This window comes from Octopus bimaculoides, chromosome 4 (assembly GCF_046866305.1).
Source record: "Octopus bimaculoides isolate indiv1 chromosome 4, ASM4686630v1, whole genome shotgun sequence".
Lineage (NCBI taxonomy): Eukaryota > Metazoa > Mollusca > Cephalopoda > Octopoda > Octopodidae > Octopus > Octopus bimaculoides.
The window spans coordinates 98,674,158-98,701,663 of NC_142931.1; the positions used below are offsets into that span (position 1 = coordinate 98,674,158).

Sequence of the window (27,506 nt, forward strand, 5' to 3'; positions counted from 1 at the left end):
CAAATATTAAAAACGATATATTCAGAACAACCACTACCTATGAATTTATGCAGAACAATTCCAATCACTACTATTACAACGACAGCAGGTCACTTTTAGGTCACTTAACCGTTTAAGAGGATTCCACCAAATCCTACTACTGTCATACCACTCACGCATCATTCTTCTTCTTCTTCTTCTTCTTCTTCTTCTTCTTCTTCTTCTTCTTCTTCTTCTTCTTCTTCTTCTTCTTCTTCTTCTTCTTCTTCTTCTTCTTCTTCTTCTTCTTCTTCTTCTTCTGCTGCTGCTTAAACAATCAAAACCAAGAACTTATATCGAATATTCTTTTAGGACTGCTACTAGCGACTACCTGTTACCAAGCCTTCACAAGAGTAAAAAAGAGAGAGACAGACAGACAGACAGAAAAAAGAAAGATGTCCCTTGTTCATTCAATTTTTCCACAATTTAATTGTGCTTCATGCTTTACTCCAAGTTGAAGAAGTCGCAAAGACTGAAACCGGTACTAAAATGTTCTGCATGATAAAATTGTTTTAGCATTTTCTACCTTGTCTTATTTTCCTTATCCATATCAACTCGTGTGTTTCTTTCCAAACTTCTACACGCACGCACACGCACACGCACGCACACACACACACACACACCACACACACACACACACGCACGCACGCACACACACATGCACACGCACACACACACACACACATGTAGGCACAGGCGTGGCTGTGTAGTAAGAAGCTTGTGTTGGTGTTTTACTTCCCTGTAACAAAGTGGTTCGGCAAAAGAAACCGATAGAATATGTCTAGCGCTAGATACTTTATTACGTCTAAATTTCAGTACCTCCCCGACCTGGCTCCATGTCTTACCAACCTGCTTCCTTTGCAGCCGTTAGATATGATAGTAATATAATCAGGATATTTCAATCGACTATCGCTGTGTAGAAGTGACCTGACAACTAGATGAAAGAATTAATTTTGTTTCTCTGTCATGTACAATATATACATAGAAGAGTCACTAATTGCAAAACTTCATTTGTTATGAATCACAAAAGTCAACCAGTCAACTCATTCTGTTCCACTTTCAAACTCAAAATGAAACTGGAAGTGGTTTAACGTGTTTGGCTTATTAAAAGAAGACAATCAAGAAATTAGCTGAATAATTAGATAGCCAGATAGCACGCGTCTATGAAAGTGTTTACGAGTTCGGATTATGGATTAAAAACATAGATAAACAATAAAAGTCAACCTTATTTAATATGAATTATCTATAGACCAATCTTTAATGATTCAAATATATTTTCACCAAACCTTGTCTTTATCTTAGACGCATATTAATAAAAAAATCTTTTGTCTTGTATATAAATCAAAAAGTATAAACGTTATTTCCTTTCTTGCGGTTAGGGAGTCACTTAACTAATTAAAACACATATTACTTTTTTCTTCACTTTCAACTAATTGTATTCGACATTATTTTATCTTCTTTTCTTCTCAAAACGTGTACCAGTAACCAATACGCGGGTTTAAAATTAGTGGGAATCACTATACTTATTTAAATTTTGTGGACACTTAATCATTTTTATTTTATTTTTTTATTGAATGCAAGTGGTCTGAAAGAAGGACAGGTTGGTAGCGATGCAGTGAATAGCGCGCAGAAGATGGTTAGGATATTAAAACTCACTTAAAATGTATTGTTACATAATACTAGCCGATAGTTTTAGCCTAGCCTCAATTCTTCGACAAGACAAAGTATTTTTTCCCCTTTAACTGAGTTTTACCGATTTTGATCTCAGGAAACTTACCTCACCTCTTCGTCAATAAGTCGATACTTCCAGCAATTGTTTCTTTTAAAGCAGGAACTACATGATGATGCCATTCTGCTTGAATGAATTTGAATCTAATCTTAAGAATGGTTCTTATAAGGAAACATCAGATGTAAAAGTGTCACCGTCAGCAACTTTGGGACATGCAAAGAGACATAAATATATAAAAAAAAAAAATAAGTTTCAGACCAAAATGTTGGAATTTAATAAGATTACCCCAAGAACAAAGAAAAATATTGGAGAAATCGGAAAAAAGGTACAATTTTCTGAAAAAGAGAAGGAAAACCATTGAAAACATTCAGTTTCAAGAACAGAAATATTTTACAATGTTTATGCTTTAAAGACTTCGCCGGAGGAGAAAGGGCAGAACCCATGGCCTCTTTTAAGGTCTTTGAGAATAGTGGTTAGAAGTGCTAAACTTGTCCTCAGACCAGTGACCAGTTCTGAATGGTTTCCGCTAATGTCACAAAGGAGTGATGGTATTAAACCTATTTCCAGGATAACTCTACCTCTCGACAACAGAAACAGTGCTGTTGAACGGGTTTCCGCACAATTCTTGTTTAACAAATTTTACTCATAAGGCTTTGGCCAACCCAAAACTATCGTAGAAAACTGTTGATGATATAAACATTAAGGTAAGTCAACAATACATATTTTGCCTTTTTATTACAATGTACTTATATGTTACATATTTAACGCATATCTTCTTCCCCCAAGAATGCTCAAAATTCCTTTATAAAAATTTCTATTAGAGCCTTTAAATGTCCTAAGGTCCCAGATATTTCAAATATGAGATTTATTAGTTTACTGATACAGAAAACAGAAAAAAACAACAACTTTGCTTTGCCTTTTTGACTTAGTTGGAAGTTAAACTAAATTTATTTCATGATTAAATTCTTGTTGGTTTGATTCCTTCCATACATATCAGATTGGCACCCAGATTAAGAGATTAGGATGGATATGTTTTGTATAAGTAATATTGTAGCATAGGGTTACACACTTGATGGGATGGTGTATATTCAGTCATGTCGATGAGTACTATTTTATTAACATTAACGGGATGAAAAGCCTTGTCGATTTTGTGAGATTTGAATGCAAAACTGAATACATTTCTAACATGGCATTCTGCCACGTTTGTTACCCTGCTGTCTTGTTCTGTAATATTACAAATTGCAAAATAGGTTCGTAAAGAGTAGTCTTACTGTTGGAATCAATATAGTTGACTCTACAACACTGGCAAATATTGTTTCACAATGTCATTTTTTAACGATAGCCTCAGATTGACGTAGGCTGTGTGTATGAAACTGTGTGGACGAAGACTATGTGAAAGCTTGTTGGATGGGTTGTATTGGTAATTCAAGAGTCCAGTCTTATTTCGAGCTGCATCATGCTAATTTGGTCTCAAAATTACGTGAAGGGTACATGTTAATTTTAACGATTAGGTAGTTGTTTAGATGATTGATTGAATGCTCATCGTTGAAATTGACAGAGAAGCCATGATCATCACCTGAAAATAAAGTCAGTAATATCTAAATTCTATCTCCATAGCGATAAATTCTAATTAATCGAGGACAACACTATAATTAACATAGAAAGACAAAGTGACAAAACATTTCAATTCAAATTTCCTATTTCTTCTCACTTTATTCCGCCTTTCTCTATTTTCATTCATTCATTCATTCATTCATTCATTCGTCCGTTCATTCATTCATTCATTCGTCCGTTCATTCATTCATTCATTCATTCATTCAGCTTTCTTTCTTTCTTTCTTTCTTTCTTTCTTTCTTTCTTTGAAGATTGTCAAAACAGCGAATATTACATTCTTTCACTCCTCACCACAAATCGGTTTACTGAAGTTTGCCATAGTAAGCAACTACTTAGTGAAATTTTTATTGATTTCGATGAAGTATTGATTCCTAATATCAATATGTGGCAACAATTTTATAGTCAATCAGTCAGTCCATCTCGCTTATTTTTGTGCATGCTCCTGTGTTCTCGGCTGGTTGTGTGTTCTATATTTTCCCAACATCTGTTGACAACATTCAGATCTTGGAAAGTTCAACATCATGTGACCGTGGTTTTCCTCATATTGTCCTTCCTTCATTTGATGTCAATCTTGGTGCTGCTATTGCACACCGAGGAACTGGCTGACACACTGGAGTCTTCGCGATGATGCCTTTCTTAAGATTTCTTCGTTTCTGATATGACCTTTATTTCGAAATTCTTCGAATTTTCCTTAGACGACTTTGGTGAAAGCCATCTTATGTTTTGGTGATTTTCGCAGATTTCTTCTACAGTGTAAACACCAATGTTACTAGAACGATTTTGTACAGGTGGGTCCTGATGTTAATGTCCAGTGTCCTCATTGAGTAATTTTATAGACGACAATCATATTTGATCAAACCAATTTCTAATATATTATTTGTACCTTTTATTTTAATAACTCTAAAAAGTTGTAAGGTAATGCCGGCCCCAATGAGATTTAAGCTTAGAAGATATTAGTTACATACATGTAACATTAGCATTTAAAAGATACTAATCTGATTTACAAGCTGAACGTTTTCATTGTTTTCTATTTCTTCATGGATCTGAAGTTAGTGTTAGTGAAAGTATTTCAGTTTGTTAATTTTCATTGGGGGACAATATTTATTCTTTTCTGCTCTAGGCACAAGGCCCGAAGGTTTTTGGGAGGGTGCAAGTCGATTAGATCGACCCAGTACGCAACTGGTACTTAATTTATCGACTCCGAAAGGATAAAAGGCATAGTCAACCTCGGCGGAATTTGACCTCAGGTCGTAAAGACAGACGAAATACCTATTTCTTTACTGCCCACAAGGGGCTACACACAGAGGGGACAAACAAGGACAGACAAACGGATTAAGTCGATTATATCGACCCCAGTGCGTAACTGGTACTTAATTTATCGACCCCGAAAGGATGAAAGGCAAAGTCGACCTCGGCGGAATTTGAACTCAGAACGCAGTGGCAGACGAAATACCGCTAAGCATTTCGTCTGGCGTGTTAACGTCTCTACCAGCTTGCTGCTTTCATTGGGGTACAATATTGATACATGGAATATTTCTACTTGCACTATTGCTTAACTAAATAAACCCCGCCACGTTAAAATATTTACGTCTTACGATTTAAGCTGGGAATATAATTGTTACTAATGATTTAATTTTCTCTCCACCCAAGCTTTTTGATTGGGAGTCTCAAACATTCTGAAAATGCAGTTTGTTTTTACAGTAGAAAATAACAGGAAAAGAATTGCATAATGTGCTATCTACACTAATTAAGACCTATTGTACGATTATATAAAAATGTGTTAATCCTAGCAATAGTAATTCAAATTTACAATGGGTAAAGCCATCTCACAACAAATGCTACACTATACCCATACTATACACGCTACGGAGAATAGTATAAATAAACTGGAAGGGACTGAACGAATCCATAAACCTGTTCTTTAATTTAAATTTAAATTTAACTGCCTTTTGTATAACTAACAAGCTGTGAACTAAGATGAACTTCCTTCGGTAAAGTATTTCCACCAAACATTTTCTATACACATATTCTAATTTTCTCTATCTCAAAATGTAATGAATAGACCCTCAACCAGCTTGTACTGAAGAGATTCAACCAAAGATCGAAATAGCAACTTTTAAGTATGAAGATTAAAGTTCTAAAAGCAGAAACGAGAAAAAAATTTAATGTAAGTTCCTTTAAACCACTCAAAGCAAAATGGAATAAATGTCCAAGCAATACTTCTCTAACTTGTAAAGAAAAAGAAAAAGAAAAAGTACATACACACACATACACATAAGAAGAAAAAGAAGGAAGAGAAGAAGAAGATGAAAAAGAAGGAAAAGAAGAATTATTATTATCATCACCATTCTTCTTGAAGAAAAAGAAAGAAGAATGATGATAATAATAATTCTTTCTATTACAGGCACAAGGCCTGAAATTTTATAAGAAGGAGGCTAGTTGATAACATCAATACTAGTACTCAACTGGTATTTATTTGATTGACCTCGAAATGATGACAAGCAAAGTCGACCTCTGCGGAATTTGAACGTTGACGAAATGCCGCTAAGCATTTTGTCTGATGTGCTAATGATTTTGCCAGCTCACCGCAGTAGTATGGCTGCATCAGTGATCTCATGTGATAGTATTTGCCTTTCTTGTTCGATACTACCATGTCTTGTCTCGGGAAGCTCTATTACTCTATTAGCTAGAAATTCATAATCCCAGAATATCATTGCATTCCCACCCTCCTGCATTATTTTACTAGGTACATGCTCATACCAATTCTGTGTTACTTCGTATAGATATTTATGACATAAAAGCCAATGAAGGTACAAGCAGGCTTTATCATGGTGGTGCTTGTATTCTTTTGTGCGCAAGGCTTACACATCCACTTACCATGTGGATCACACTTTCCACACCCTTTTCACAGTCTGCATTTTTGGCTGTGAGAAGTTTTGTAGATGTCATACTTCAACGAATTGGTAGCAGGAGCTTGGTCTTGTGCTGCAATCATAAAGCTTTCAGTAGTACGCTTCAAATCGCCTTGCATAAGCCACGTCCATTATGTTTTATTCTTGGTATCCTGAATTTCACGTTCTTAACTGTATTATAGAGTTCCTCTTCGAACGTGGTTAGGTGCTTGTTGGTTAGTGGGTTTTATCCTTGATTTGAATACTTTTCTGAGTATATATATACAGGGTGTTCGGGTAAATTTGGCGATATTTTATGTCTCCTTTTTCAGGAACAGCTTGATGCTTTGGTGAACTGTCAACGGATTTGGAGAGCATGAAGATTAAAGTTGTAGTTGAGAAAAAGTTAACTGACTTTGACTGATGATGACATGGAGGACTGGACTAGAGTTACCAGTATCAAGATTATTCACGCTGGGTATAAAAATGCCGATATCACGACTGCTGCTTAGTGCTCTGTGAATACTGTAAAGGCTGTAAGACGTGATATGGAAAGCTGCAACGGAGACTACGAAACCATGGCCAGCTGGAAGGGACAGAGTAGGCATTCTGACTGCGTCAGCATGCCGGAGTTGATCTAACGACTGAGGAACAAGGTCTTAGGTTCAATTCAGAGGCGCTTCATTAGTGGTGGGATTTGTTCTCTTAGTCTGTTGGTTGTTACATTTATTGTTCCTAATTTTCCTAGCTTCATAGAATGTGTCTAGTTTTTTTATTATTAATCGAGGCTATGATGGTAGCTAAGTTACTAGTCAGGCTGTGGCCTACTCTAATTTTATTCCTAAATATTGCTGCATATTTATTATTTACGTTTAAATGTTTATCTATTAGTTTCATTAATGAGCGAACTATGTTGAATTTGTGGTGCATGGCGAAAGGGATTACGAGCCAGATCTTATTACTATTACGTTTATTGTTAGTATTGCTATATCTGGCATAGACACTACTGTCATTGTAAGGCGTGTGAAATTATAGTTATGGCGATCGAGTTTATTTCTATAGTTGGTTTATCATTACTATTGCTCATGTCTATTTTATTGGGGTTATTTCTGTATGGTTTGGACTCAATGACCTGGTATTATGGTTTTTAACAAGAACGCCTTTAGATTTAACCATCCCTTAGAGGTTTTAAACACTTAATCAGAAAATAAGTCAACACCTTACTCAACATCCGCTGAGAATGAGTGATAAGTTCTCACAATATCTTTGCACTCACGCTCGAGATAAACTGTCTTCTTCCCTCTTTTTCATTTATTCTTTTTTCTCAGAGTTCAGTCCTTGTTACTAGGATTCAGTCTCTTCTCTGTGAAACTCTTTCAGGTCATCGATGCTTCTCAACTAAACGATTGCCAAAACTTACAACTTCCTCAACCCCAGTCTCTTGAACATTCAAGACTCTTAAAGCAACAAATGCGTCAGGCCTCAATGCTGTCCAAGAAAAGTTCAAGCACTTGAAAGAAAGCCATCTCCAGGACTTCACAACATCTGCAGTATTGAAGGGAATTTTCCAAAACTCGTTTATCCCGAACAGATGATTCGTATTTAATTTTTTTATAGCATGCAATCATTCGGTGACCCATGAGCTCTAGCAGTGGAATAGTATGAAGAGGTAGGAAATGGGATTTGATAAAGTTAAATTCCTGTAAAAAATGGTCTGTGAGTTTGGAAGAACATGCTAGAAAATTGTCTATAGCAAAAAGAGCCTTCATTGAAAGACCTGTTCGAAAAGTGGGAGCAAATACTTCAGTGAGCCTCACAGCAACTTCGAAAGCCTGTCATCAGGCCTTCAAGTTGGAAGCCTAATGAACACCAAACCTGCTTTCGTTAATGTACTTGAATGATACACTATAAGTGGCTTCACTTTCCAATCTCTTGAAGCATTATTGCAGAAAAGTAATGTCAGCCTACATTTCATCTGCTTATCTACAGACAGTCTTCACCTGAGTAAGTCCCTCCTGAGTATATATATATTTAAAAAAAAAAAACGGCTAATCTCATCACGATTAAAAATCTGATGAAAATAGAAATTATGTTCACAAGTTTACAAAATTCAGCACATTTATGTTTCTGCAGTGATTGAGTCCCAGCAACTTTACCTGGTTTTGCAATATCAGAATGTTTTTTGAATGATTCAAATCAAACTTTGCTTTGCTTGTTTGAATATCAGAATGTTTTTTGAATAATTCAAATCAACCTTTGCTTGCTTAAGACTCCACTGGTTCTCCATCACTGGTAATGGGTGAATTTCTCTCGTGATGTTTCTAAAGGGAATTCACTCACTGAACCACAAGCTAACTGTTTTTTTTAAAAAAACCATATTAATATTAGTGGGGATGCTTGTAGTATCAGAAGCAAGAAATAGCCTGGCTGAATTGAAAGTAATATCCCGGTTAAAACACTATTTGCAAAATATGATTTTGTAATCTCGGACCAAACATCAAACAATGGGGTTGAAGAGATCGTAGCAGGAAATCTCGACACAGAACACATACCTGAACATCTTCACTTATGTTCAGTCGAGTAATGATTAAACAGTGGAGTGACATCGAGAACACAATTGGACGAGACAAAATCTATTCAGTTTTCTTGTAAATGCAACATCAAGCTCATCCAGTGTCACTGAACAGGCTCTTGATTGCATAACAAGATTAATCAATCATGATTTTGATTACAAGTCGTGAAACAAAGCCGGTGAATTTGACAAGCACATTCAACCACGGGTGAATAAATCCGTCGCCCTGAAGAATGAACCGTCTCACTTTGACTTGTGCAATAACTTTGTACCACATAGATGATGTAGCATCGTATTTGGCAAAATACGAGCATGTTACAAACCAAATAGCTTGTATCGTACGATGTTTTACAAATCTGGAGTTCCTCAAAGTCTTGTATTGCACAGGAGCGCTGATTGGACTGCACCTTGTCGAACCATTCCTTTCGTTCACCACTTCAACAAGCACAAAACATGCACCTGTTTTCAAACAACTGTATAAAGACCTTTCCACAACGGATTCAAACCGATTGCTAAATGTGCATAGTCCTGCACTCAGTTTCGTATCTTCTAGTAGATTCCAGGAAATCAGATATAATGAAGATATATGCTGCGCTGTTGAAGCTATTGCAACCAGCGCTGAAACCAGAGATTTTAAAAGTACTGTCGAGGCTTCTTCCAAAGTTAGAGGATGGTTTCCAGAACCGGAAGAGGGTTCTGTTTGGTTTTGAAAACACCATCAAAGAGTCTCTCCATGCTCTGGCAAACATGGGCTTAGCTAAACTAGAGAGATCTCCTATTCACAATTTCGACGTAGAACGCAGTTTTGGATTTATCAATTATGAGTTGAGCCATCGAGTTGCCATGCAACTCAAATTAGCATCTTCTTCCCAAGTTAAATCTAAGTCGCCTGATCTGATTGAACGTCGAGAGTCCAGAGCATTCAGGCAATATACCAAACTCACCAAATCTGAGGGGCGAGTGCCTGACATCATTAAAGAATGGCATAACAGCCAGCAGCAGTTAATAGTGGAGTGACTGTAGAAGAAGGAAATCGCCAACGCAGTAGATAGACGACAAGCAGCCGACTTGGATATTTTTAAAAATCATGGCGGACCGTTTACTAACAGTACGGAGGTAGATGCTTTATATGGCAGATATATCAGATAAAGAAAAGGTCGATAGGCTGTTTTTAGAAATCAGATATGCCAGATACACTACCCTTTCTGTGCCAATAACCAGCGACATTCTCCGTCTTAAGCAAAATTACCAAAAACTGCCAATGGAAGGATATGCAATAAATTTGAAAATTTACTTGGATAATGTGAGTTACAAGACAGTCGTAAGCCTTATTGATTTCAGTTATGCATTGGATGACTTGGTGTGTGGTTCTGAAGCCATAATGGTTGTAAAAGTATTACTGTATCAGATGAATTACGGAGCTTTGGAAATATTTTTTTCTTTTGTAAAATTAAATTACTTAACTATTTGTCATTAAACTGTTTCTTTCACATCAAATTCGTGTTCTATGACCTCAAAACACATATAAAGACATATCACATAACATTCTTGGTAACAGCTACTAATTTTGTTAAAAAATTGCGTATTTTGGACGCTGTTTTTGATTTTCGTTATGGAAAATCAAATTGCAAAATTAATAGTATTTTTGGATTCAGCGTATTACAAAAATCCATGGTAAGCTAAAGTCTATAAAATGAAAATGAACGTGTGTGTGTGTGTGTGTGTGTGTGTGTGTGTGTGTGTGTCTGTCTGACTGTCTGTCCATCTACAGCAAGAAAAGCTACATAAAAGCTAATTCCTGTCTAAAATTTTACGCCGAAGACAATGCAAGTGGTCCCGACTCTCTACGTGCCCGCCTAACGGCGATACCCGTCATTTTCCAACATCTTGGACACAAGGTAGATCCCAAATAAATCAACCGTCTAAGAGAGATAAATTTTTATAGGATTAACATATACCAATCCAAAATAAGTGACTTGTCTAAGGGAAATAATTTTTATAGAAATATAGTTCTTCATTTTCTTACAAACAAACTTGGCAGATAATAACATGTGCGTGTATGTGTAAGTGTGTAAGTGTGTGTGTGTGTGTGTGTGTGTGTGTGTGTATAACTGTAATAAACTCTATTACTTTATGTTGCTATAAGTATTACTTACATAAGTATTACTTATTTCACATTGTTTTTATATTTATATCTGTAGAAGATCAGTTGTGCTGTTTTCGCTGCCCACCTTCAGAATAGAAACCGTTAAAGATCAGTTTGGTTTTTTTCCCAGTCTACCTTCAGAATAGAAATCATAACTTAGATTTCACATCAACATTTCTCCTTTCTTTAACGTATACCACATCATAATTTATGAGGTTAGCTGTCGTTTTCCTATCTCACTTCCTTACTTTAAGTACTTGCACGGGTCACTTCCAGTTACAAACTAGATAAAGAATATAATTCTATGACCGAGGAACAACACTAAGTCGCTCCGCTCCATATCAAGTACAACCCAACATTTGTGCGTGTGTGTGTGGTTATATATATATATATATATATATATATATATATATATATATATATATATATATATATATATATATATATATATATATATATATTAATAGAATATTTGTGGAACATTTCATTTCAAAATATTTATTTTCCCATAACCTACGAAGAAACAAATTCGGTGAAGAATTCTTCTGTAGGTATGCCATATGTGTAAAAAAGCATAGGATGAAATACTCAGTTCGCGATTTGCCAGAAATACCAGCAAACACACCACCACTCACCCACCCGCATTCCGTTTTCCGAAAATAAATGCATTTATCCGCAGAACGGTCAAATTAATTGAAATGATACCAACAACCTCAAATATTATCAATTTTATTTACTGTTTTCAGCGTCAACCCACAAACAAACAAGCCTTGATTTTCATAAGGACGCAGATAATAACGTGTGTGTGTGTGTGTGTGTGTGTGTGTGTGTGTGTGTGTGTGTGTGTGTGTGTGTGTGTGTGTGTTTGTGTGTTTGTATGTGTATGTGTATAATTGTAATAAGCTATATTACTTTATATTGCTATAAGTATTACTTAAATAAGTTTTACTTATTTTACATTCGTTTTATATTTATATCTGTAGAAGATCAGTTTCGTTTTTTTTTCGCTGCCCACCTTCAGAATAGAAATCGAAACTAAGATTTTACTCCAACTAAGATTTCTTTAACGTATACCACATCAGAATTTATGAGGTCAGCTGTCATTTTCCTATTTCACTTCCTTAGCTTATGTACTTGCACGTGTCACTTCCCATTAAAAACTAGATAAGGAATACAATTCTATAGTCGAGGAACAGACAGTCTGTCGCCCCCCCCACCGTTTTCTTTAAACTTAAGAAGAAACAAATTCGGTGAGACACTCTTTTGTAGGTATGCTACATGTGTAAAAGGCATAGGGTTAAATATACAGTACGTGATTTGTTAGAAATACCAGCCAACACACCACCGACTCGCCCACTCTCATTTCGTTTTCCAAAAATAAATGCATTTATCTGCATATTGGTCGAATTAATTGAAATGATATCAACAAACTCAAATATCTTCAATTTTATTTAGTTTTCAGCGGTCCACTCACAAACAAACAAACTTTGATTCTTATAAGGACACAGATAAAAACATATGTGTATGTGTAGTGGTTGGGTGTGTGTATTACTGTAATGAGCTCAATTACTTTATATTGTTTTAAGTATTATTTATAGTCGACGAACAGTCAGTCGTTTTGCTCCATATTAAATATAACCCAACGTCTCTGTGTGTGTGTGTTTGTGTGTGTGTGTGTGCATGTGTGCATGTGTGTGTGATTATATATATATATATATATATATATATATATATATATATATATATATATATATAAAACTGAGAATGTCTGTCTGTTTGTATGGTGCGCCACTAAAACTCGAGAACTACCCAACTGATTTCATTCAAATTTTACACATGCCTTACTTAGGGTCTATGTAGTGTCATGGGCCAAAAACATTTTCAACTTCTTCCTTAATGCGAGCCCGGAGCAATCTCTATCACGTACACTATTTCAGTATTACGTGTCAAAAGTGAAACAATAACATCTCTATTGTAATGTAAGATAATACTTTCAGTTTAATAGTTTCACTATTAATAATTTCAATATGTATATATTATATACATAGTGAAAAAATTAATACTGATACTATTATATCACATATACACATGCATACACACACACACACACACACACACACACACACACACACACACACACACACACACACACACACACACACAGATATATACATAAGGAAAATAAGACAAGGTAGAAAATGCTAAAACAATTTTATCACGAAGAACATTTTAGTACCAGTTTCAGTCTTTGCGACCTCTTCAGCTTAGAGTAAAGCATGAAAAACAATTAAATTGTGGAAAAATTAAATGAAATGTGTTTTAAAAATATTTCCATAGTTTTCAAATGTAAGGGACATTTTCCTTTTTTCTGTCTGTCTCTTTATTGCTCTTGTGAGGGCTTGGTAGCCGGTAGTAGGTAGTAGCAGTCCTAATATTTGATATGAGTTCTTGGTTTTGATTAAGCAGCAGTAGTAGTTGAGGAAGGAAGCGGCGGCGAAGAAGAAGAAGTAGAAGAAGAAGAGGGAAAGGGAGTAGGAAAAGAAGAGATAGAATAATAAAAATGTGGAAGTGGTATGACAGTAGTAGGATGTTGGTGGAATCCTCTTAAATGGTCAAGTAACCTAAAAATGACCTGTTGTGGTTGTAATAGTAGTGATTGGAATTGTCCTCAATAAATTCATGGATAGTGACTGTGCTGAATATATCTCCTTAGCTAGAAAAAGACTCCTACACATCTTAGACCGGTACAACAAAACCGCTAAAAAACATAATGAGGAGGGGACCCACCAACTCAGTTCATCTGTTGCCAAAGGCCTACAAAAACTGAAACAGCCAATTAGGAACAGAGAACTAATGTGCCTCCCTACGGACAAGTCTGGCAGACTGTCAATAGACAGCCCACAGAACTATGTCCAAACTATGCAACATACACATCAGTAGCATGAAAGAAGTTGCATCACAGGAACATGAAAGAGGGAAAACGCTCCTCAATGCACTCATGGAAATGTGGTGCAACATACTCCAACCTAAGAAACGGACTACACACAAATTCCAAGCATCCAACAATGATGTTCCTACACTACGGATTATGCAGACCATAAACCCTACATAAACCCGAACCGACCAGTTTGCGGAGGTGGTGGTGAGTGTGTGTGTATTGGTTTTTGTGACTATGTACTGTGTATGTATGGATGTGTATCTCCATATGTGTGGATGTGTGTCTCTACATGTGTCCTTGTGTAAAGTGTGTGTGCATATGGTCATGTGTTTCAGTCTTTATTTGCGTAAAATTAAGATGGAGGTTAGGACAATACGACTACAACAAAATATGAGACCAAAACAACAAGAATAACAATAGTGATGTTGATGAGAACAATAGTGGCAATAACAATAACAACAATGATAACCACAACATTCCCCACTCAAACAACTATAACAACAACACAAACATACGAAACCGAAACAACTATTATAATATCAACAACAATAACGATGATTATAGCAACAGCAACAATGACAACAACATCCCACACACAGAAAACAATACCAACCACATTATCCACACCACTACCAACAACACCACCCACATCAACACCAACACCAACACCAACCACAACAATAGCAATAACAACAATGGGCACAACACAAGCACTGCCACCACCACCACCACCACCACCAACACTAGCAACAATAATACCAGCAATTATAACAATATCCACAACGATAATAGCACCTTATACTCTGTCTTCTATAACCCTAACAACAAATCTTATGATATGATGAGGATTTACCCAACAGACTTACCCTTCAACAAAAGGGTATGTATCCCACCCTAAATTGACAGTGAAACAGAAGCAAAGATCTCCTTAGCTAGAAAAAGACTCCGACACATCTTAGACCGGTACAACAAAACCACTAAAAAACATAATGAGAAGGGGACCCACCAACTCAGTTCATCTGTTGACAAAGGTCTACAAAAACTGAAACAGCCAATTAGGAACAAAGAACTAATGTGCCTCCCTACGGACAAGTCTGGCAGACTGTCAATAGACAGCCCACAGAACTATGTCCAGACCATGCAACAACACATCAGTAGCATGAGAGAAGTTGCATCACAGGAACATGAAAGAGGGGGAAAACTCCTCAATGCACCCATGGAAATGTGGTGCAACATACTCCAACCTAAGAAACGGACTGCACACAAATTCCAAGCTTCCAACAATAATGTTCCTACACTGTACGGATTATGCAGACCATAAACCCTACATAAACCCGAACCGACCAGTTTGCGGAGCGAATATGTCCAGCAATTATAGACTGTCCTACTTCCTCTCACAGGTATTACGACCTCTCATAGAAGTGTCCCCAGATGTCTGTGTGAGCACGGAGGATCTCCTCAGTAAAATCAGTACTTGCAACCACTCCAATGACCTCACAGGTTGTGTTGTGGGTAGTATGGATGTGATTTCACTCTACCCATCTATAGACATAGATTTTGCTGTAGAGAAATGCCTTGAGATAATCTATGTGAGTGAAGCAGAGTTCCGTGAAGTCAATACGAAAGAACTAGGCCTCCTCCTGAGAATAAGCTACGACAGTGACTATTTAGACGACCATGACCTCAGTATTTTTGCCCCACAAGGTCACAGAGTGGAAGACCACCCACCATCACCTCTGCAGTTAAGAAAAGTACCGCAGAGTGCTAGAGTGGCTGGACCGTACCCATCCAAGACCCTGTGAATAGCAATCAGGTGAAAAGAATGATTGCACATGCAATAGGGGCTAGCGTAAGAACCACCTTGAAGAACCACATAGTAAAGTTTAACAAGAAGCTATATATGCGGGTTCAAGGTGCGGCCATTGATGTCGGTGTAGCTGGATATGTGGCCGACCTCTTCATGACCTGGTGGGACAGAAAACTTAAGCAACCCTTAGCAGAACAGTCCACAACTCTTTTACTTTACAGTAGGTATGTAGACGACATTAATATCCTAGTTAAGACCAACTCTAGTACCAGTAATGTAGAAACTGAAAGTAACATACTAGAGAGCATCCAGCAAGTGGCTAATTCCATCCACCAAAGTATCATGGTAACTATAGATTACTCCATTAGGCACCCCATCAATAGACTCCTCGTCCTTGATACTGAACTTTGTGAACAACAGGGTGCACCTCCTCCACTCCTATTACATGAGACCCATAGCTTCGAAATATGTTGTTCACAAGAACTCAGCTTCGTCACTCAATATGAAAATTAACATACTGATAGCAGGCTTAGTTAGGATAATGAACAACGTGTCCCCACTATGCAAACCCTATGAAACGAAGAAACATGTACAAAACTTCATGCGCCGCATACAATTCTCTGGATATGATCAGAAAGATAGGGTTCGCTCACATTTCCTTGCCTTCTATTCTTGCTCACTTTCCCTCCACTTTCCACTTCACTGTGTCCCTGTCATTTTTTCTTGCCACCCCTCCTTAATTGTTTTGTCCCTCTGCCTCTACCTCTCTCTCTTCTCTTCCCACGTGACCGGTGTTCGGCCAAACCTTACCCCTTTCTTTCTTGTCCGGCCGTTGTGTGTGCAACATCGTTATTCCTCCCTGTGCCTGTGAAATCTTGTATCCCTGCTGTAAGGATTTATTTCCATATACGCCAGCTTAATTTAATTCGTCCTTAGTCGAAAGACATCTGTTGTTTTGTCCTGTTAATATTCTCACTGTATTTGTGTAATATTGTTCGTTTTTTTTTCTGTCCTTTTTTTTGTATACATTCGCTGCTTTCTTCCAAGGAATCTAATGCTCTTAGCTTAGTTTTTCCTTGGGGCTGGCCAGATTGGAGCAATATCGAGAATAACCAGCCGAAACTGCGAGGATAATCTGGATCTCGACTGAAGAGAGAAAACTCCAAATGACCTGTCTGTGTTTTCTTTGTATCGTCTATCTGTATATTTTGTGTCTTTCTTGTATCACCTAACTGTCTGGATGTTTTGCATTCTTGTCCCATTCTGTTTATATATATATATATATATATATATATATATATATATATATATATATATATATATATATATACTAGCAAATGCACTCATCCTTTGGACGGTGTAAGTATTATAATGGTGCACTCCTGTGGACGGTTTAGGTTGAATTAGCCCGCAGTTAGAAAGCAAGAAGTCGTTTCAAGTTGATAAGCGTAAAATGTATAATTACCATTTTCGCTAGCAGCTTATGATATGGTATTAAGAAACTTAGGGTTTCTTCAAAAAGAAGCTTGAGAAAGATAAAAATAACATCCTCCCTTATTGATATTAGGATTTTTCATGTCATCCTTGTCTGTTGAAATGGAAAAGATCTATTAATAATTTATGGAACCTGTATGTGCTTTTCACTAACTTTGCATTTTTCGTCCATTCTTTCTTTTTAGAATAGCACAAATTGTAGATTTAACCAATCCAGATTCTACTTTGTTTATTTCTATAATAATGGTCTTACTCGCAGATTTTTCTTTTGTAATGGAAAAAAAAAAATAATAAATCACAACACCAACTTTTGTCTGAAAAACATTCTACCGGTTCAAATGAAATAAGCAAAAGCACATTGAAGTCACGAATTCGAGGGAAAGCCGAGTTGTGGTTGTAAGCGTTTTTTTAAAATGAATAATTCGACATAGTCACTAAGGCATCCAAGGAAGCTTATCCTAGTTTTTAATTAATTATCTTTGGATGGAAACCGGTCTTTGCCATAATTTCATACGTTGCTAAAGAGTCTACTGTGTGTATGCGCGCGCGCGTGTGTATACACACGCACAGACATACACATATTTACACATATATCAATACAATATATATATCCAAGAAAGTTAGAGGTTGTGAATCCAACCAACCAAGGGATAATATCTATCCAATATACTGCTGGTAGAATACCCAGTTATTAATACACAAGTGTTTTTTCATTGCATGACAATTACATTACCAAGTGTAATAAATGGGTGAGACTAAAAAGTTATTTTACCATTAATGTATAGAGCAATAAGAAAATGGAGGGATCAATTGATGGTATTCATCAACTTATAGACATTACATTATGTCAGTTTATTTATTTACTAAAAAGACAATTATAACAATATACATACCTATATGATATATTATGCCTTACATATATAACATACAAAATATAAAATAGCAGTAATTATATAATTATAACATTATCCCAATTTCTATATGTTATATTTTATCTATTATACATGTAAGGCATAATATGTCATATATGTATGTATATTGTTATAATTGTCCTTTTAGTAAATAAATAAACTGACATAATGTAATGTCTATAAGTTGATGAATACCACCTATTGATCCCTCCATTTTCTTAAGCAAAGTTGACCTCGGCGGAATTCGAACTCAAAACCTAACTGCAGACGAAGTACCGCTAAGCATTTCGCCCGGTGTGCTAACGTTTCTGCCAGCTCGCCGTATTAATATGATATAATAATAATATAATATAATATAATAAATATGAATGTCAGTGTGTCAATGTGTCACACTTTCTCAACTTTACTACTGGAGACCGTAGCCCAATATATTATGCCTTTTTGGAATCAGACTGACCCAGTGAGTAAATTAAAAACATTCCGGGTCGAATCCTGACCCACCATCCTGAAATTTTGGATTTCCAAGTTTTCATTACAGTGGTTGTTTCCGGTGATTTTTTTTACGTGACTTTCTGCGACAAATATTTTGTATGATAACAATCTTTATAATATCTAAAGGCTAATTCCTTGAGTAAATTAAAAACATTCACACCGAATCCGGACCTGTAATCCTGAAATTTTGGATCCCATGTTTTCATTACTGCGATTGTTTTTGGCGATTATTTTTTACATGATATTTTTGCGAAGAATATGATCATCATTGGGATATGACTCTAAAGGAAGCAATTGCAATACATTCTCCAAAACAAGTCAGAAATCTGTTTGCAGATCTTCCCATTCAGGGTCAGTTGCTTAAAAGCAAATAATTTGTCTTTTCCTAGATTTAAAGTGTGTTACCCCATCAGAGTATTTAATTCCACAGTTTTAGATAAGTTTTCTGATGCTATTCATTACTGCAACCATAGATACTATTCAACTTTCATGAGACGATTCAAATCCGAACTCACTTAGTAATATTTTCTGTTGCACAATAATATATCGCCAATACAAATATAGATTTTAAGAAAGTCAGTAAACAATCCAATTTTTCTCCCATCAGCCCTCATAAAAACTTCCATAATTTACATAGCTTTATCCGCTCTTTTATAAAGCATCAAATTATCTTATACCTGGTAAGGGAATAAATCCATATCGAGCGTAAACACCATTTCCCCCCGATAATGGGGGCATTCTATGGAACTGAATCTTAAGATATGCTAGGACATGCTAACTATGCACTGATTTTAAACTAAGAGGTATATTATAGGTTTCAAAACCACAAGATCAATAAAGTGCTACTTTCAGAAATATTTAAAGGTACAGGTGACACTATGTACACATGATACCCTAAGATCTAGTCGATTATTAATCACGTTGCCTTTATCTTTATGTCATTCTATGTCTTTGTTCAGCTGAGGATTGCTCTGCATTTAAATTGATGTAATGGTTGCATTGTTCAATTAAATGGAGTTGCGTGAAACGATCGTACTGCATTACCTCTGCATATCCTTGCTGCTTATTTTGATTATATATATATACACTCTTCTACTATATTGTAATTTGAACATTCTTTGAGTTTTCGTGCTAATTCGAAGCAGTCCTATTTTTGTTTTGTGAAGTGAAGTTTGGTGATACATATTAATATAAAAAATATAATTGTTACACTGGATCGATTTTATGAAGCTTAGTAGTTGGATGAAATAAGCCACATGACTGAATTTAGAAACAGCAAAAATGAATTAAATGTTACGCGATTTATGTTTGATTTTTTAAATATTTTACTTTAGAACATTCAATATGATGCGTAAAAGACATAATACTTTTCATTCATCTGAAGCCCGACTCCTTAGAAGCCGAAGGGCTAGGGAAATAATAAAAGAAAGTTAGGACAGGCTGTGGAGACACAAGAGCAAAGAGAAGTAAAACTTCAGTTTTTGTTGTAGGGAATTAGTAATAATGGTACACCCCCTCCCACGTGATGAATGAAATAATCTAGTCACTATAAGTAAAGAGAAGTGAAGTACCAGAGAACGTAGCAGGCAGTCAGAGATAGTCGTGTCTTTACTGGTTTTACTCAGTATACTGTATACTGGAAGTGGACGTTATAACAATACAACATGTTACGGATATAACAGTAGCGACGAAGATTTAAACAACTCACGAGGAATTAAACTCAAAAGATTTGGTTGTGTGAATTTTACGAAAACAAATCAAAATTATGGAAAATTTGTTGGCCGGTTTTCTCGAGTTGCAAAGACAGCAACAGCAGCAGCTACAACTGCAAGAACAACAGCTGAGGAAACAATACCACCACCACCACCAACAACAACAACTGAAAGAACAACAGCAGCAGATACAACAACACCATCGACTACAACTGAAAGAACAACAGCAGCAGATACGATTGCAAGAGCAACAACAGAAGCAATAACAACAACAAATAATATTACAGCAACAAATGCTGCAATTACTGAAGCCGTCAGTAAAGTCAGAAAGTGTTCTCAACAGATTACGTCGCAAACTCCATAACAGAGTTCAAATACGAACTTGACGAAGGAGTTACCTTCGAAGGATACTACAGAAGATATGGGCAAATCTTCGGGAAAGAATGTAAAGATTGGGACGACGAAATGAAAACGCGCTTAATCTTGAGAAAACTGGTGGCAACAGAACATGAACGATACAGTAATTATATACTCCCAATAAAACCGGATATAAACTTTAATGACACAATAGATACATTGTGTAAAATTTTCAGTGAAAAAAGCTTATTGTGCAACACACATTGGAAGTGTCTGAACATAGAGAAAAACAATGACGAGGACTACATCACACAAGCTGGTAGAGTAAACAGGGAATGCGAGAAGTTCAAGCTGGACGAATTAACGCCAGATATGTTCATGCCTGATTTTTACACGGGGACTAACTGCCGAATAGGACGCAGGAGTTAGATCTAGAATTCTCACACAGCTGAAACAAAACCAGGATGTAGCCTTACAACAAATGTTATAAGAATGTGAAAAGAATGTGAAAGGATAGCCAAATTAAGACACGACACAGAGGAAATCGAACAGAAAGATTGTTTCCAAGTAAAACAAGTGCGAAATAGTCAGAACAAAGATAAAGTGTTTTCTAAAAAACATGAAATAAACCTATGTTGAGCAAAAATTATCCATTTAAGAAAGCGGAGAGCTTTCGTTGTGGAGATATAGGATATATAAAGACGCACTGAGGGTCTACCCTATGAGTTTTATAAAAGTATACCAGACTTGTTCGGGCACCTACTGGAAGGAGTCTATGCCAAGTGGAAGCAGAATGGGAGTATTCCCAAGTCTATGAGCCACGTTGTGGTAACTCTGATCAGAAAGGCCAGAGCAAGGGGGACATTATTAGCAACTTTCGGTCCATAACTCTGTTAAATACAGAGTTAAAGATGTTGGCCAAGGTGCAAGCAAAGAGGTTGGCGCGGGTTGTAGGCGACCTTGTCGGGGAGACACGAATTTGCGCCATTCCCGGCAGGTCGATACACGACAATCTCCACCTCATACGCTACACCTTATAGCGGGTGGGTAAAATTACTGGCAAAAGTGGGGTACTGGTGCATTTAAACCAGTCTAAAGCATTCGACAGAGTCGACCACCGGTACCTGGTGGCGATTCTCGGAGCGGCTGGGCTGGGCTGGGCCCAACTTTCCGCGGCTGGATCGCTGCTATGTACAGCAACATTGAGTCTGTCGTCCGAGTGAACGTTTTCCTTTCGAAACCATTCGAGATAGAGCGCTCTGTTCGCCAGGGATGTCCCCTTGTCTCCGCTTTTGTATGTGCTGGCTCTTGAGTCAATCTGCAAAGGTTGGAGGCTATAGAGGGCAACCTACGTGATCTGAGTGGTGGGAAGACGGTGACTGCATATGCAGATGACATCACCATCGTTGTGTCTGATGAAGGGCAAGCTAACTTGTGTAGAAAACGCCTTCAGAAGATACGAAGTCGGTCGGCTTGCAACTCGGCACCTGAGGGAGGGGGACAATTGGATGCCACCCAATAACGTCGTGGGACGTTGGACGTAAGGCTCGGAGTCTGGTTTGGTCCATATCTCCAGATGGAGAAGAATTGGGGTGAGGTAACAAGCAAGGTAACTGCCCTAACCCACATCTGGTCTGGGAGGGCGCTATCAATACGTGGAAGAGCGGAGGTGACGCAGGTGTTTATTATATCCGTTATCACCTTCCGCCTGACCATCATGCCTTGTCCTGATTTGTGGCTGAGTAAGTTAGAGAGACTCCTCTTCCGCTTCTTGTGAATGGAGAGACCACTTGTAAGGCGCCCTAACAGCTGTCAAAAGCCATTAAAGGGTGAGCTAGGGATGCCGTGGCTGAAGATGCGCAACTTTGCGCTGAGGCTTAGGCACCTGTGGAGTTACCTAGATGGTAAGCAGGTGTGGTCACGGCTCGTGAAGTTCTTCCTTCCACAGTTGACTTCTCTTCGGGATTTAGGTCTTTGGATCAGGCGAAGACCTAGGTTGGGTGATTGGCAATTAGAGCGCCGACAGACACTCACGCTTCGCTCCCGGACGGGCAATGTCGGCACCTGGAGTTCCACCGTGGACTTCTATAGTGGGCTGGTAGAGCAACTGTCAGACGATGTCCTGGGGGAGACTCTGGGCTTCCATAGAAATCAGTTGGTCAAACTGTTCGGGAGGACTTTCGGGCCGGGGTACCTGGATAATTACCAAAAATCCATGGACTGGTTCTGTTACCGATCAGCTTTACTTGTTCGAGAGAGGCTATCGAGGCATGGTTATGCCAAACCCATGCCCGAGTGTGGGCGGGACAGTGAAACTGTCCTGCATGCCTTCGTGCAGCGTGCGGAGATAAAGGGACTGATAGCTCATGTCGAACAGCTGTTGTCGACAGGAAGAGTACACTATCATCTGAATCGATTATCAAGATTGTTCCGCCCTCTTACCTTAACGGGGAGAGGAAGGACAGTTTCTTTTGCATACTGAAAGAAACAGTATGGAGGACACGGGTGAAAGGGATCGTAACAAATATCTTTATTTCAAGCCGAGGTCAAGTTAATTATATTAACTATCACCTCAGAAGTACGGGCTGGAAAAGAGATACCTGTCACACAGTATGTTTCGAAAAAGATGGCTGAATGTGGAAAGAAAGTTGAGTATGGATGGAGCCGGCTGAGCCCAGCCATCCGACAGGATAAGAAGGGAGCGTCGGTTAACGGCGGTGGGCTTATTAGCCCAGGCAACTTACTAATTTTTATCCGATTTTATTTATTCAAAAATGTTTAACATTATATATTTTTTTGTAATCATAAACGAAAAAAAAACAAAAAAAACTCGGACTCATTAACGTTTGTCTGTTCTTGTACATAACGTGCAATAGATTTCTTCGTAACCAGTTTTCTGTTTTCTTGTCTTCTCGGGCTCTCGTTTGACGGCTGCTGGCTTTGTTTAAGCCAACCTACGTTTTCAATTGTTTCTGCTGTTATTCATATTTCTAGGTGTAGCTTTATACACTCCTTTGTGTTGCTTCCCTTTGCGGCTACATTAGACAATTAACAACATTACTTTTCACATACCAAGGAAAATAAACAAACGTTTGTGTGTGTGTATGTGTGTGTGGGTGTGTGGGTGTGGGTGTGTATCTATCCATCTGTCTCTTTGTGTACATATGTATGTATGTATGTATGTATGTTTGTGTGTTTGTGTGTGGGTGTATGTGTGTGTGTGTCGTCACGTGTAAACGCATGCACACAAATATAGTTGATACTCAATTATTTTCCTTACAATTCTTGTTTCATGTGACTGCGATCTTTCAGAATATTCATTACTTTTTGAGGGACAATATGCTCTACACCAGTTAGGTTTAGTGTGAGATCTTCTTTTTCAATTTTCAGCTACGTTTGAATGTATGTATGTCATTATTCAGTTCTATAACAAGTTTTCTTGTCAATAGAGAACGAGCAGGTTTCTAACCTAGATCCAAGGCTCCTTCATTGGAATTTCAACATCAGCAGAGTATGTATGTATGTATGTATGTATGTATGTATGTATAATTGCAGATTTATTCTTTTATTCTTTTACTTGTTTCAGTCATTTGACTGCGGCCATGCTGGAGCACCACCTTTAGTCGAGCAAATCAACCCCAGAACTTATCCTTTATAAGCTTAATACTTATTCTATCGGTCGCTTTGCCGAACCGCTAAGTTACGGAAACGTAAACACACCAACATCGGTTGTTAAGCGATGTTGATGGGACAAACACACACACACACACACACACACACACACACACACACACACACACACACACACACACACACACATATATACATATATACGACGGGCTTCTTTCAGTTTTCGTTTACCAAATCCACTCACAAGGCTTTGGTCGGCCCGAGGCTAAAGTAGAAGACACTTGCCCAAGGTGCCACGCGGTGGGACTGAACCCGGAATCATGTGGTTGGTAAGCAAGCTATTTACCACACAGCCAACGTATGTATTGTCATGTATATACTTGCATGTCTAGACATGCTCATATATACTAAAATGATAAACTTCTGGAAAGTTTTATAGATTTTTATAGTTCCTGTGATGGCTTGGATCTGTAGTCTTCGAATTAGCTTTCTCCTTTCTGGTTTTGAAAAGACTAATTTCTCAAGATTGGTATTTAGGCAGTGTGTTACATATACCAGTGCTCCAATAATTATAGGCATAAATCTGAACTTGAAATCTGGATAGAGTAGCTGTAGATTCCTCAATAGTTCAACATAGGCATTTTGTTTTTCGCTGATCTTTAGCTTCATGTTAGCATCCGCTGGGCAGCTGATTTCCCCAACTGCACACAGTTTCTCTTCTCTGTCCCAAATTGCTATGTCAGATATATTATGTTTACATTTTGTTTAGGTTTTCTCTCGGACATTCCACCAGTACTCATTATTATGTTTGGCTATGGCTTCTTCCATACTGTGGGTTCTTATTTCTTTGGCCTCGGGGTTATCCTTCCGCCGCATCTCAATATACACTGTAGCACCATATCTCATCGGTAGATAATATTGTGATAACATTTTCGGACAACTACTTATGATGTGGGTGATATCTTCGGTGTTAATTCCACAAAGTCTGCATCGGTTATCACGTTTTGCTGCTTTTCCTGCGTCTCTGTCCCTTTCATGCATCAGGTATTTGGTCGATATTTCTTGTTCCTGAATTGCTAACGTATACCTTTCAAAATGGGACTTAGTAATCCGGCTGTTGGTCCATGATAGACTGCTTTGATGATCAATGTTACTATCATCCCAGAGCTTTCTACTAACATATCCATGCATGGTTTTCTACTGATATACGCTTATCCTTTCATCTGATGATATATTGCGGTAGAATGTGTGTATGTATGTATGTATGTATGTACGTATGTATGTATGTATGTATGTATGTGTGTGTATGTATGTATGTATGCATGTGTGTGTGTGTGTATGTATGTGTGTATGTATGTATGTATGTATGTATGTATGTATGTATGTATGTATGTGTGTATGTATGTTCTCTCCTACGTATTTTTAACTATTTGAAGCCTTCCTCTCAGGAGGAGGCTTGTTTCTAACAATTATACAGAGCTCTATCATTGGAACGTAAACTATTTAAATTTGAGAAATGTTCTGTATACTCATACTAGTCCACTTATTTTATTGCCGACGTTGGTACAGTAGCCCCTCGTATCTGTAACTAGCAACGATGCATTCCGGTTGAAATCTTGCTATTTATTCCATGTCTAAGACCAGAACATTCATGATCTTGAGAAGGTGCTTTCTAAAGGAATGTTTTCTTTTCGCATCACCAAATATAACGCTTGTAGATTGAAAGCAAACTTGTAATTTATATTGGCTCGTTCAAAAATTATTCTACGCTAATGAAGTTTTTCACGTAGAACCCTAAATTCTAATTTTAGAGTAATTAGCTTTCACTGAAGAGCTTGGCATGAAATGTGCCGTAGAGATTTGTTAATTTTTGCATAAGATGTAACTGTAGAGATATGAACTCATTATACATCTTACATTTTATTCTTGTGATCAACTAGCCAATACGATGGCGCAAATTGGTGATGTTTTGTTTTCCATCTAAGGTGCTTCCGTTTAGTAACTTTATTACCACATATGCTGCACGCTTCTCCCAGATGTTCTTTAAGCGTGACAGCAGCTGTGTATATGAAGATATCCAGAAATTAGATCCACATGAACCCATTCTCCAGCAGCATCATTGATAATTTTCAACATGAAAGCAATTGGGTTTTTTTCCTTTAATCTTTCAAAGAATGCCCTATTGCTCAATGACAGCTTAGAAAAAGTAGAACTGTGATTCAAAATGTTCTTGAGTTGAATATATTCTACAGCCGTCTCTCTGTCGAATCAGCTACATGTGGAGATATATAAAAGTTTTGTTGTGGCGACATCGGTTGTTTCCATTATTTTCGATTTCTCTTACGGAAGATTTTGACTGGTTCTCAGTCTTTTGAGAAGACGGATAAGCACCACGAGATTTAGCCATATTCTTATAAAGACACCCGTTACCGAAGCATCGTAAAATTGTTTAAGTTTCAAGGAGCTTCATTCCAGTATTGTTTTAGCTACATCAAATGGCCGATTGAAGGGTTATCATGGGCTTTTCATAGCATTGAAGTAGATATTAGTTTAAATATAAAGTTCAATAGCTTACAGGTTTCCTAGTATTGCTTGTATAGGTATCGATGTTGGTGTTATTATCTATATCAGCCATGATTATTCTAGCTGATCTCAACGTGGTGTAAGGTATATTTTGTTGCCCAGTCTGAATAAAGCGAAGTCGGTAATTAAAAAGTGTTTATACATATATATATTATATATATATATATATATATATATATATATATATATATATATATATATATATATATATATATATATATATACATATATATTATATATATATACTAACATATATTATATATGTACATACATATAGGCGTAGAAGTGGATGTGTGGTAAGTAGCTTGCTTACGAACCGCATGGTTCCGGGTTCTACTATAGCCTCGGGCTGACCAAAGCCTTGTCAGTAGATTTGGTAGACGGAAACTGAAAGAAGCTCATCGTATATATGCATATATATATATATATATATATATATATATATATATATATATATATATATATATATATATATATATATATGTATGTATGTATGTATGTGTGTGTGTGTATATATTTGTGTGTCTGGTTGTCACCCCAACATCGCTTGACAACCGATGCTGGTGTGTTTACGTCCCCGTAACTTAGCGGTTTGGCAAAAAGGGACCGATA

General features: G+C 37.2%; 1 long non-coding RNA gene across 1 annotated transcript in view; it reads left to right on the forward strand.

The window, feature by feature from the left end:
• Positions 1-1,515: 1,515 nt before the first annotated feature.
• Positions 1,516-27,506, forward strand: part of LOC149136163 (uncharacterized) — a 40,372-nt gene continuing 14,381 nt past the window's right edge. The window contains exon 1 of the long non-coding RNA XR_016241620.1: positions 1,516-2,451. This is a non-coding gene — a long non-coding RNA (uncharacterized LOC149136163). The remainder of the gene's footprint in view (positions 2,452-27,506) is intronic.